This window comes from Cajanus cajan, chromosome 2 (genome assembly GCF_000230855.2).
Source record: "Cajanus cajan strain Asha chromosome 2, NIPB_CcT2T_4, whole genome shotgun sequence".
Lineage (NCBI taxonomy): Eukaryota > Viridiplantae > Streptophyta > Magnoliopsida > Fabales > Fabaceae > Cajanus > Cajanus cajan.
In genome coordinates this window covers 4,051,408-4,066,268 of record NC_138518.1, presented here as the reverse complement: position 1 = coordinate 4,066,268, position 14,861 = coordinate 4,051,408, and positions in this window count along the sequence as shown.

The following is a 14,861-nucleotide window of genomic DNA, read 5'->3' as shown; positions in this document are numbered from 1 at the left end:
AAAAGTACTTATTTCATGCAAAAATTATTCGCAAGAAATTTCTTACAAATTTTTAAATCCGTGAAAAATGAGTTATCCACGAAGGTTTTACCTGCAAATTTTAATTTACAGAAAATTTCCTAGGTAACTTGTTTCCTGCAAATTTTTGAGAAAAATTTGCAAGAAAATCCTCAAATAATAAAGAAAATTCTAGTAGTGGATGCTGAACATGTATAGATTCCAAGTACTCTCCTTAATCATGAAGATTCAGATTATATTTCTACTAGCTCCCATCCAAGAGACAAAATAAAAATTTCTTGGTTGGATTAATTATATCTAACACACATATAAAGGGTTTTTCAAATGAAGGTGGTCGTGCCTTCTTAATCCACCTTTATGTGAAAGGCATGGTGGGTTAAAAAGGCAATAAAAGTGAAGTGGTGAGTCTATATAATTGGAGATAGCAAAGACGTATATATCCACTTTAATGTGGAATTGAAGATGTAATGCTAGAACTAGTGGAAGCAAAGATGTGTCCATTATTCAAAGTATACGCAGAATGATATGGTGGATGACATAGTGTTAGCAAATTGGAGATAGTGGAAGCATATGTAGAATTTCTGAGTCGGAGGTTGAAGAAAGCATATGAATACCTTCGTGAATTTGGAAAAAGAAATTTATTCAAACACATGAAAGGGCGATATGATAAGAAGAAACGGAATAATTTGGTTTTCATTTTTTTATGCTTTGATATTTTTCTTGATACATCTATTTTTGTTTATAAAAAGAAAAAATGAGTCTGGCTTTTGGATAATATTAGAGTGATGCATAATATATTTAGTACGTGATTATTGCATGATAGAATAAGATTATGCGACACATAATTTATAGCATGATGCATTATTAGTTATTTATATATATATATATATATATATATATATATATGAGGAGGGTTATAATAACACCGGTGTAATTTTTATTAAGTATTACACCGTTCAATAACTTTATATTAAATGTGAATTTTGTAAATTTAACCGTTAAATTGAAAGATCATATCATTTTATATGTTTATATCAAATTTTGTTGAAATTAAACAACAACTTGAAGGTAATCAAAGTGTTCATATTTTTAGTACATTTTAAAATGTATATATTACGTCAATTTTGTTTTATAAGAATGAAATATCAAATCATCTTGGATTAATATAAAATTTTGTATATATGATTTAAGAGTAAAGAATTTTCAATCTAACGGTTGGATTTACAAAATACATTTGATATAAAGTTATAATACTTAGTAAAAGATACATAACTTTTATTAAATATTACACCGTTCAATAATTTCATATCAAATGTAAATTTTTTTAATTGTTAAATAGTGAATTATATAAACATATAAATAATTAATCCCAAATGAAAAAACTTTGGGAAATAAATACAGTGTTGCAAATCAAATAATATTGTTGGTTATAAATAACCGATGTTATTAAGTTTAAATTCATTGGGAAAAGTTTAAGTATTATATCGAGATAAGACAATTAAAAAATATATAAGTAGTTGACAATTTTCACCTTACAAATCGATATACGATTGAGTTAGGTTTAAATTCATTATCTAAGATGATAACAAAATTATTTAAATTCACTCTAAAAAAGTCACTCACTATTTGATATACGAACCAAGTCCAATAGAATTAGATATGAGGGGGTGTATTGGAAAAATCAAAGTTTCTTCTATCTTAGATCATTAGAAAGGGTCATCCACCATTTATTCATGTGTCAAACTAATAGTGATGAACATGTGGGAATGTATTAGAAAAAAATTTAAATCTCACATCGATTAGAAATAAGACAATTAAAGAGTATATAAGTGGAGAATAATTTTCATCTTGCAATTAAGTCAATTTTGTAAGATTAAGTTAAGTTATTAACCACTTATCTAAGATGGTATATATCATAGCTATCTACACCCGTTGATGATACACGCACCAAGTTTAGTAGTATTGGGTGTGAGGGGATGTAATAAGAAAAATCCAAATCCCGCCTATATCCTAGATCATTAAAAAGAATTACTCACTATTTATTCATGTATCAAGTCCAATAATGTTATACGTGAGGACTGTATTAGAAAATATTCAAGTCCAACTTGAATTAAAAATAAGACAATTAAAAAAATTTAAATAGGGAACAACTCTCATCTTATAAGTTGATTTTATAATAAGATTGAGTTAAGTGTAAACCCTCTAAGAAAATTAATTACAAAGCTGTCATTGTGTTTTTTTTTAATATTATTGTCACATATCTTATGTAAAATTTTGTTTTAAAATTTATATTTTCACTAGTTAATTAGTGAAAAATGTTCTGTGATGTACTTTATCAAATCAATATAGAAAATACATGTAATGTGTTTAATACATGTTAAGATATAATATAAAAGGAATAATTCAAATTATAAAACAACTTTTTACTCAATAATTTAGTGAATAATAGAGAATACAAATAAAATAATTTTAATTTTATTATATATAGTATATTTTCAATATTAATTATCTTAATAACTTTTTTTTATTAATTATCTTAATGGAATAATGATGGTTGTGTTTTTTTAAGCCAAATATAATCATTATATACTATAAAAAATACAAATACAAGATGTATTAGGATTGGGAAACGTTTATAAATTAACATACAAATTTAAATTCAAGTACAATATCCCCTTCGACAGATTGAACAAATAATCCATAGTATTGTATATCCCGCTCCTTAATTCCTTCTTAGAGCAAAAATATGCTCAAGAACTCTTTTAGTTTGTCCAACAATTGGCAGCAAGCATTGACGGATCCACATATAGGATAGTGGAGGCACTTGCCCCCACTATCATTTGACACATATATAATTTTTTTATTAAAAATTAATATATTTTAAAAAATAAAAATTATATTTTAATAAAATAAATATATATTTAAATTATCATATGTACAAAATATAAATTTGAAAAAAATATTTATTTATTTGATATTTGTCAAAAAAAAATCAAAAAGTTTAATTATAATATATATATATATATATATATTAAGACTCATATATATAATATAATATATTAAAAAAATAAATTTTTTATAAAAAAAAATTTATAGCATACATGTTTATCTTATGTATTTTTTATTTATTGTATACGTTAATTAAAAAAATTAAAATAAAAAAATATTGGAAGATTTATGTTCTATTTAGAATTTTTAATAAAATATATTTTAAAATAAGTTATCATTTAAAAATTTATATTAGATATTAAAAATATTTTTATATCATAAATAAATTAAACTTGATTTTTATAAAATTTAACATATTTATTTTTATGCTTTTATTAGTGTTAAATTATTATAAAGTGGGTCTTTAGAATCACTACAAGAAAACGCTGAAATAGCTGCGAAAAATAAGTGTCGACTAATAGCTGACGCAAATACTGTTGGAAAGTCGACGCTATTTTAAAATGTAGCGCGGACTTTTGTGACACTAAATTTAAATTAAGTTTAGTGTCGGAAAACTCGACGCTATTCAAACTCGACGCTATTCTTTGGAATCACTTGGTTATCAAGTTCACTTAAGACTTCAAGGTTCACAGATCGAGTCCCGAGAATGTTAAAATTACTAACGAATGTTAAAATTACGAACGAATAAATGATAAACTAGAAAAAGAAGATAAAGAAAAAAATAAAATAAATTTTGTATCGACGTAGTGTCGGCTTAACCGATAATAAAAAATTAAAATAAATAAATTTGTTATCGACGGCTTAGCTGACACAAAAAAAATTGTGTCGACTTATTTAGCATCAGCCAAAAATCGACGAATAACCGACAATATTACATTGATTTTTATGATTTAGAGTCAGCTTTTGGCCGACTCTAAACTACAACATTTTTGTAGTGAATTGTATTTCTAACCAAACATTTAAAAAAATGTTTATGATAGATAAATAAGTCATATTTAGGATAAGAATTTTTAAAAAAAAATTAGGTTCAAACCTACTAAATTATAATATAATCTAGTTTGACCTAATTTATTTTCATCTTTAATTGTAATCGTAAATATAAAAATTTGTAAAAATAATTATGATATATTTATATTTTAAAAAGTTATATGTAAAATTTTTAATATTACAAATATATAAATAAATATTGCCCCCACTATCTAAAGTTTCTGGATCCGTCATTGGCAGCAAGGACACTATTTGTGATGTGGAGAAAGAAAATTTTTTAGACACCCAATATCAAATTACGAACACGCTAAGATCAATTAAACCTTCAACGGATTGTCACTGCACTACAACAAAATTTAGTATTACCGATAATTATTTAATAGAAATAAATTAATTATTTATATTTTATTATTTAATCAAAATATTAATGACTATTATATAATAGTCACTAAAAAAGTATTTACATCACATCAAAATTTACTATTAGCGATAATTATTTGTTAGAAAAAACTTAAGTCCCACATCGACTAGAAATAAAATAATTAAAATGTATATAAGTGAATGATAACTCTCACCTTACAAGTATGTTTTATAAGGTTGAGTTAGGCCTATAACTTACTATTCTAAGTTGGTATTTAGGAGATAAGATAATCAAAAAAATTAAAGAATATATACTTAGAAGATAACCTTCATCTTCTAAGTATTTGTACTCATCTTACAAGTCCTACATCAATTAGAAATAAGATAATTAAATAATATTATACATCTTTTCTTAAACTTTTAGCGACAATTTTAAATGCCAGTAACAAACGACATAAAAAGTTATACACTTTTTCCGACCATTATGAGGGTCTTTACCAGCATATAGAATAATTGTCGGTAAATGTTTTAGCGACACTGCATACAATGACTAATGTGTGAAATGCCGGTAAAAGATTTTGTAACAATTTTTATTGCTACTAAAAATCATATTAAATGTCACTAAAAGCATTTTATTGTAGTGTTGCTTGTGACTTATTGTTTGATAATAAAAAAAAAAGACATCCATTACAAACTAATCTAACAGTAACATCTCCCAAAAATTAATAATAATTATCATATTAATGATAATAATAATGATAATAATAATAATTATAATGATATTGATAATAATAATAATACTAATAATTAAGTTAAATTTGGTGGTGATAAGATTAACAATTTTGATAGAATATAGGACAATAACGTGGTTGAGAATGATGATTGTGATAAGAAATAGGATAGTAATAATACAATATACTATTCAAAATTTACTTTAAATGAAAAATTGTCTCATAATTTATATATTATACTATTCAAAATTAAATATTATGAATTTTATAATATACTATTAATATTATTTATTTTATTATTTTTTAGTATATTTGAATTAAGATACATTATTATTTCATTTTTTTTTTAAAAGTTGGTGTTATATTGAATTAGAGATTATAAGTTTGAAAAATAGTATATTGTTATCTTCAAAGAATAATGTCGAATATCTTTCTCTTTTGCACATTAAGAAAGATGGTTGCATCCAATCAAACTAAAAACATACATAGTTAAAATTCATGGAAGTGGAAAGCCAAATTAATTTCCATAGCAACCATCATGTTTGGCTGAATAGTCTTGTAAGAGTAAGACGTGTAAACGCACCTTGTCTTTCCATATCAACCATGACCAAAAACGTGTTACACGCACTTTCCAAGCTTCAATCATAGTGTTATGAATTTCACCTAGAAGGATCAACACGCTCTTAAAGTTTGGATTATTTCAGAAATTAATTTATGAAATATTGTAAAAACATTAAAAAACCGGCCGTACACTTTATGAACTCTATTGATCAATCAAAGAATAGAAGAAATCAATCATGCTCCAAATCTTTAATTTTGCTGGCTAGTTTGCTATATATCTTATGATGTTTAAAATTCTACTAATTCAAATGAAAAATCACATACTGATTTAAAAAATAGAAAACTAATCACTACAACAAAATACATTTTTAGTGACATTTAATATGGTTTTAGTGGTAATAAAAATTACTACAAAATCTTTTAACTGCATTTCCACAATAGCCATTGTATGTAGTGTTGCTAAAATATTTAACGGCAATTATTCTGAATGCTGATAAAAATCCTTATAATAGTTGAAAAACATATATAACTTTTAGTGACATTTTTTTTATTTCTGCTCGATGTGAGACTTGTAAGATGAGGATTGTTTTTTATTTATATATATTTTAATTGTCTTATATCCTAATTAATCATTTTATCAATAGTCGATGTGGGATTTGGATTTTTGTCAATATACCCCCTCAAGTTTAGGGACTATTGAGTTTGGTAATGGTAAGTAATCTGATATCAACTAAGAATAGTAAGTTATAGGTCTAACTTAACCTTACAAAACAAACTTGTAAGGTGAGAGTTATCATCCATTTATATACTTTTTAATTATCTTATTTCTAGTCGATGTGAGACTTAAGTATCTCCAAATAAATAATTGTCGCTAATAATAAATTTTGGTGTGATATAAATAAATTTTTAGTAGCCATTATATATTAGTCATTAATATTTATATTAAATAATAAAATAAAGATAATTAATTTATTGTCACTAAATAATTGTTAGTAATAATCAATTTTGTTGTATGAAAAATCATAAATTAGTATTTTAAAAAATTAAAAACTAATGAAAATTGTAACTTAACGGTTTATTTGATTTTTAAAATTTTGGAATCATACAATTTGGTTCAATTTTTAATTGAAATATGAAATTATGTCAAATAAAATCAAATCTCATACATATATATATGAAAAAAAGTATTTAATATAATGATTAATATTGTATTAAAGAAATTATTTTACTAAAATAATAAAATAAAAATTGGTATTAAATACATTAAATTATCAAAATATTTTTTATTTATATATTTTTAGTTTTATTTTTGACATGCAATCTTAAACAAATAATATAATATTACATATTTTTAGTTAATTTATAAATAATAAATTTTAAAAATCATAAAATATATAAAACAAATTAAATTATTAAATATTAATTTGATTTGATTTAGATTTTATAATTTATTCAAATCAATCAAAGTCATCAAACAGAAACTACACTTACTTTCCTTATTTAATTCAATAACTTTTAAGGAAAAAATCAAATTAAATTGCATTGTGAAAATCCTTAGAATATGGGATAATGTCTTTTGTTACCCGTTGAAATGTAAAACTTGTAACTATAATGTTTCAATGTTTCCAACAGCTGAATGTTTAACGAAAATCATGGATTTCGTTAGTTAGTAGGAAATTAGCTTGTAATTAGCTCAATCAAAATATTGTTGGCATGAAATTGGTGATTTTCATAAACTAGTTCAATCATCTCAATGAGAATATTTTGTAGTTATCTTGTATTTATGGTAATTTCTTTTAGGTTAAACTATAAATTTGGCATATTCTTGTATTATTTATGGGGAAATAATATACATTCATTTTTTCTCCTCTTTCTCATTCTCTCATAAACAAGTGATGAGTTATTTTATGATATTTGTCTGAGTAGATATTTTATAAGAGATATTTTTTTTACACAACTCCACAATGATGAGATATTATATGCTTTACGCCTAACCTAACCTTTTATGCAACGGAATATGTATTTATATATCACATTATCAGTTATGAGTTATGAGGGGTTATGAGGGTTGTCACCGAATCCAATCTTGCAGCTCTGATACCACTGATGGGTTATTTTATGATATTTGTTTGAGGAGATATTTTATAAGAGTTATTTTTTCCACTTTGAGATATTGTCCACTTTGAGCCTAAGACCTCACAATTTTTCTTTTGGTCATCACCCAAAAAGGCCTCTCAATCATTGGAGTATGCTTGTGTTTTATAAGTTGTTATTTCTTCTCTTATTTTATTGATGTGAGACTTGTTTGTATCCTAACAACAACGACAATGTTGTCATGAAGTGATGAATGCAAAAATTGCTCTTCGGTAAATCTATATGATGATGATTGTATATGCATGTGTTTAGATCCTAATTAAAGTCAGCATATGAGTAAGAAGTGTGAGAATGAATTAGAAATTACCTAAGAAACTTTATATAGATCGAGGTTCCTTGGAAGGAAAAGTTGTTTAGATAGTTTGAAATACCACGTGGGAGGCTAGGTGGCAAAAGCTTTGGTTTAAGGTTTAAGATCTAAGTGTCTTTATTTCATGGATTTCGATATGTGTTTTTCTTGGTGTACCTCAGTGTAACCGAGTTGTGGGGTTAGGTGATAATGTTAGCTTTGAGTGAAGAAGAAAAATGAAGAGTGAAAATATACAAGTAGAGGGTGCTACTATTTTGGCAACCATATCAAATTTTGCAAGTATAGTAAATTGAATCTAAGTTCAACTATCGAATTCACAAAGACGTGTGCAATACTCAATCAATTTTGATCTAGGAAAATATATGTGTTAGAGATTTGATTGGATAATATTAAATTACTTAGAAACTTAAACTTACACTAGAATTATATCCTTTTAAGGTTTCAATTTCATCAATTCGTGCCTTTAAGAAGTGTATTTCGACCTTTTGAAATGCTTCATCGATTGGGTTTGTGAATTGATATCTTGTACATGTGTTGTGGAATTCAAATTTCTGTAGATTTTTGTGTAACGTAGTAAGTTATTTCAGAAGGCCCAAAAGCCTGTATATTGATTTAGTAGCCCATAACGGGTCGTTCCCAAACTGGAACAGGCCGTTCCAAACTACTAAATTGACCTATAAATCATAGTTGAGAATGGGTCGTTCCAAACCCCAGAACGGGCCGTTCTGGGCGGAGTATGGGCCGTTCTGGATGGAGAACGGGTCGTTCTGGATGAATCCTAGAATAGGCTATTCTGGTTTCAGAATAGGCTGTTCTGCATGTGATTTTTGCACATGATGAAGGGGTGCAGAACGAGCCGTTCTGGACACTCCTGAACTTCTATAAATAGGGGTTGTGTGGTTGAGGAGAGAAAGTGAAGTTTTTAGAGAGAAGTTTTAGAGAGAGACACTCTGAGTCTGTGAGCTCCTTTCTCACCCAAATTTCTCTGTATGATTCTTTTTCTCCTCTAGATCACTAATGTCTTCTGTCTTTTCTTGAAATTCAGACTAGGAAGCTTGCTTTGGGAGGATTGAAGTTCCGGGTTGAGCTTTGAAAGGAAATTCTACTTCTTCTCAATTATTGGCTATTTTGAGCCAATTTTTAGGTAAGAGAAGCTAGAATGTTTGTTGTTTAGGTTGCATGTAAGTTTAGAAACTCAATTGATGCATGAAAGTCGAGGATCCATGGTTGGATCAGAGAATTCGCTCATTTTTCGGGGTTTTGGGAAAAATGAGGTTTTTGGTGATTTTGATGCATCAGATGGGTGCATGTTGATTTTGAGTTTGTTTTTGTGTTGTATGGAGCCTATGCATTGTGTTTTTGTGTTTGCATGTGGCTGGATTTGTTGGTTTGGATGAGAGTTTTTGAACTCTCTGGGATTAGGTCGGGCGCAGGTTAAGCGCGCCGGGCGTTGAAGAACTTAGGGCTCTTGGGTTGGATGTTAGGCTGGGCGTGATTTGGTTGCGCCGGGCGTGAGTGGGTTTGATGTTTTTGGATTGAAATTGATGCTTATGCATGTTTAAAGTTGAAGTTTTATATCATGTATGTATGATATATGATGTATGGTGAAGTGTAATTCATATGTATGCTTGGTAATGATATATATGAATGTTTAAATATGATATGGCATGGGTATATGTTCATATGAGTATGATTATTGATCATAATGGTGGGCAGACCATGTATGATGTATGATGCATTATTGCATGTGATGCCTTATGGCATGTGTATGATTATTGATCATAATGGTGGGCAGACCATGTATGATGTATGATGCATTATTGCATGTGATGCCTTATGGCATGTGTATGATTGTTAATCATGGTGGTGGGTAGACCATGTATGATGTATGATGCATTATTGCATGTGATGTCTTATGACATGTGTATGATTGTTGATCATGATGGTGGGAAGACCATGTATGATGTGTGATGCATAATTGCATGTGATGCCTTATGGCATGAGTCTAGCTTAGGACTTGAGAGGAAAAATATTTTCGAACTAGAAGAGCTCATGTAGAGTCTCTTGAGAGTGGTGCTTGGATAGGCCACTGATATAGTGGTTCTCAGGTAGGCCACTGGATTTGGGAGAGTGGTGCTCAGGTAGGCCACTAGGTTAAGTGAGTCTCCTTTAAGTCCTTAGCTAGTGTTGAAGCGAGGTATGAGGTCGAGGGTTATTTCCTTAACCAAGTACTCGAAAAGGTGCGTGGATCCTTGCCGGTGGGCGAATTCCAAAATTGACTTGGTAATGCATGCCAAGGTCGTGGTAAACCTGTACTTAGCTGTGCTATACCTGACGGTGGATCCGGACTTCCAATTGTGTAAGTGACATCATCCGAGTAAACCTGAGTGAGGATTATATCCTGTTTAGCTGTGACCGAGCGGGCACATTGGGCGTGAAAACGGTTGGGGTGGTTTCGGTAGGATGAAATGTCACTTATATTGCTCTATTGTTAAGGAGATCTCCTAGGTGTATGCGTGACGACGCATTAGATGATTGATATGCATTGTTATCTGTCATGAGATGCATTTATTGCATGATTGTTAATATGATGGAGTGTGGTGTTTGGCTTCATGATTGGTGGGTTGTATTTTTTTTTCATGAGTAGTATTGGATAGAGTGTATGGTGTGACTTTATGAACATGATTGATAGTTGGATGATTGTGTAGTATAGATTATTGTTCTGTACTTGTATGCTTGATTTTTGAACTCTAGCTTACCCTTCTGTTTCCATGTGGTGGAACTGCAATGATCATACTTTGTACGGGAGCAGGTCAGTGCTAGCTTGGAGTTGGTTGTGCTTGACCGGCACTAGGATGATGTTATTTTGGATGACTGTACATATATGATGTTATATTTTTGGTACATAGAACTTAGTTATTTTATTCTTACCTATACATGTATGTATGAGTTGTCCAATGTTAATATTTCTCTTAGTTCACTAGTAATAGTGCGATTCTACTAAGTGTAGAAATAATGGCGGGTCGTTACAATTTTAACTCTTGATATGATGTTAGGCGTCATCTTGGGCTTGTCAGGCACCGTTGTGGTAGAGAGTAAAGTTTTCTTTCCATGCCACTCACATTGGGCATGTGTTAGTCCTCTTCGGGTGTGGGAGCTCAAGGGAGCTCCCTGTGGCTATCTCGTCAAGTGTGAGTTTTCCCAAGAGCTATGTGTGCTCTTTGGATTCACCATGTCGCGTGTGGAATGGTTGTCGTCAGACCTTGTTCTATGCTTGATACCTTTTGTCTTTGTTGTAGCTAATGGTGAATGATTTGGATGATTCTTGTGCTAATTGAAGGATATAATTGAGTATTAATTTGTGATGTTATGATGAATGAATGTTGTAAATGAAATATGTTGGCAAATCATTGTGATTAAGCAATCGTTGTGAATATGCATAGTGATAACATGATATTGTATTGAGTTTTGTGTGTCATGCATCATATGCACACAAATTAACAAATTGATATATATATATATATATATATATATATATATATATATATATATATATATATTGGACTGGCATCATATGCATACACAAATCGAATCCATGTCTATTGTATTACATGTGTGAATGTGTATTATGTGATGAGTTATGTTGAAATTGATGAATGATGTGGTGAATCATGGTTGAATCTAATTGTATCTTGTTGATATTACTTTAATTGCTTGTACATATGGTGATGATATTCTGGTCTTGTGTGTTTGGCTATTTAGCTTTATTCTATGTGGTGAGGCAGAGTGAGATATTTCTTACTCCTCGTTTATTGTGTTTTCTTTTGTATGTATATTGTTGTAGGTGAGACTCATCAAGATGTTGATGATATTGGTGATGAGGCACAGTCCTTGAGTGAGAGTGCTTTAATAGGATATGTGAATTAGAGCGTGGTTAGGATTTGTTATTTGAATTGTTCAGTTGTTTCGTAGAACATGATGTTAGATTTATTTTATTATGTTTTTATTTTGAGGTTATAACTAGCATATTGACATGTTGAGTTAGTTATGTAGTATCCTTTTCCAGACTTGGTATTATTTAATTAGTTATTTATGTATGATTCAACTTGCGATGAAAGCCTTTTTTTTATTATGCTCATTGTCATATATGGGATAGAGTGTGTCACATTTAGTGGTATCAGAGCCTGTTTGATTCAAACTAGATGTGTGTGTTATGTGTCATGCTGTGTGTTTTCTGTGTTTTTTAATAATGTTCTTGATATATCTTGTGAGTATATGATAGTTAATTTGGTATTTTTTTTGTGTGCGTATTCAGTATTATGATTGGTAGGAATGACTAGATTGTTGTTGATGCTCTTCAAGCATTAGTGCAAGTGATGAAATTGATAGAATTGGTGCTACTCCTAGTTGGTTGGAGAGGTTTCAACATCATCATCTACCTTTATTTAAGGAAGGATATGAACCTAAAGCTACTATGATTTGGCTAACTAATATGGATAAGATCTTAAAAGCTATGGAGTATCATACTACCCAGAAGGTGAATCTAATTACTTTTATATTGATTGGTGATGTGTATTCTTAGTGGGAAGGTGCCTTGTAGAGAACGATGATCGAAGACACACTCGTCAACTGGGATAACTCTAAGAAGACTTTTAATATATATATATATATATATATATATATATATATATATATATATATATATATAGGAGAGTTCAAACGACACCGGTGTAACTTTTACTAAGTGTTACACCGCTCAATAACTTTAAATTAAATGTGAATTTTGTAAATCTAACCGTTATATTGACAATTCATATCACTTTATATGTGTATATCAAATTTTGTTAAAATTGAACAACAACTTGAGGGTAATCAAAGTGTTCATATTTTAGTATATTTTGAAATAAATATATTACGTCAATTTTATTTTATAAGAATGAAGTATCAAATTATCTTGGATTAATATAAAATTTTGTATATATGATCTAAGAGTAAAGAACTTTCAATCTAACGGTTAGATTTACAAAATTCACATTTAATTTAAAGTTATTGAGCGGTGTAACACTTAGTAAAAGTTATATCAGTGTCGTTTGAACCCTCTTCATATATATATATATATATATATATATATATATATATATATATATATATATATATATATATATATATATATATATATATACGTATTGGACGGGAGCCTTATATATTATCAACATCATTATAAAACCCTTATCATTGAACATAAATATAATTAAGATTTCACGACCGAGCTTTTTCGCACCCTTAGCGTACTTTCTCAGGTCCTGCTACTCTCTTAATCATAGCTATATTAATAATAAGAATTTTAATTCTAACGCTAATAATAATAAGGACCGTTCAAAAGGATCATTGATCAAATATATTTCTGATGCACAGGTTCCATTTTCATGGCAAGTGCAGAGCATACTTTATATTTAATAGTAAAGCAAAGTATTCTCTCACGGAAGAAAGTCTAAGACATAATCACAAGAATAAGTTTTCAGGAAAGAAGGAAGTGTTTAGAAACTCATGATAATATAAAACAGAAGTTTTATTTATGGTTGAGGTTCTCTGCCTCTCAACATTACATACGCAGTCCTTATATAGAGGAGCTGAGCTCCCGGACCTAAAACCATTATAAAATAAACTTAAGGCCATTACTATTATGGCCGACACTATAGTACAGTGACTCATCCCTAATGACTCACTACTGTCCTTCACAAAACAATAAATACACACAGATGGCTAAAGATGTAGGGTCACATCTGCCAACAGACTAGTACGTATAGGGATAAGATTCCCTCAGACTCAATAATTTTACAAAAGATGTTAGGTTACATCTTATTAAAACGATACACAGCTGGTTGCATAAGATTCCTTCACTTGGTGGTCAGAAATTCCATCAGTTAATGCTTAAAGATAGGCTCATGACTTGGTGATAAGTTTGGATCTGAATAGCTGGAATCTGAAGCTGAGCTGTAAACTTGAGATAAGTTTGGACTGTCACAGTGATATGCATTATCCTCATGCATAAGAATTTGTCCACGTGTATCAGCACTTTCAAGAATAAGTTGTTCCGTTGGAGCTGTATTGACTGGTGGACACACTTTCTTAGCAACACTGTAATAATGTGTATCTGGCTCAGGAGGACAAATGATATCCAATGGCTTTAAGTTGGTACATGTAGAACTTCTGTTAATAACTTCAGCAAAAGTTCCATTTAACCTGTGAAGTTCAATGATCAGTTCACTCTGATAAAAAAGTGGTTGATCTTCTTGAGTAAACATTTGAAGATTTGGATATGTAGACCACATTTGAACTTGGTTTTGTGTCCATAATAATTTTGTTGTTGGATGTTTAAAATATGGACGATGAATAATGGCAATAGTAACCATCCTTTCTAAGTTCCACTGACTAGGATCATGATGTTGTTGAATCCTAGTTTTTTCAGCTTCAAGGTCTTCAATCCATTTTTGTATAGGCTCAAACCAGGACAGAAATTCCCATAGTATTGAACCTTCATTTTCTGTGTTTTGCAGAAAATTAATCATTTCCTGAGTAGGAAAGATTAATGGATATTGATGGAGTAATGAGACGCTCCATAAATACCACATGTCATCTTCAAGGAATGTTTTTCCCAATAAAATACCAAAGATATTCAGAAAGGGTGTGTCTGGATTAAACCAATTTGGTTTGGGTGAAATATGGTGTTTGTGGAGAGAGGCTGCCAGATAAGATAACATATGTTGTTTGGCAAAGTTTTGCAATGTTGC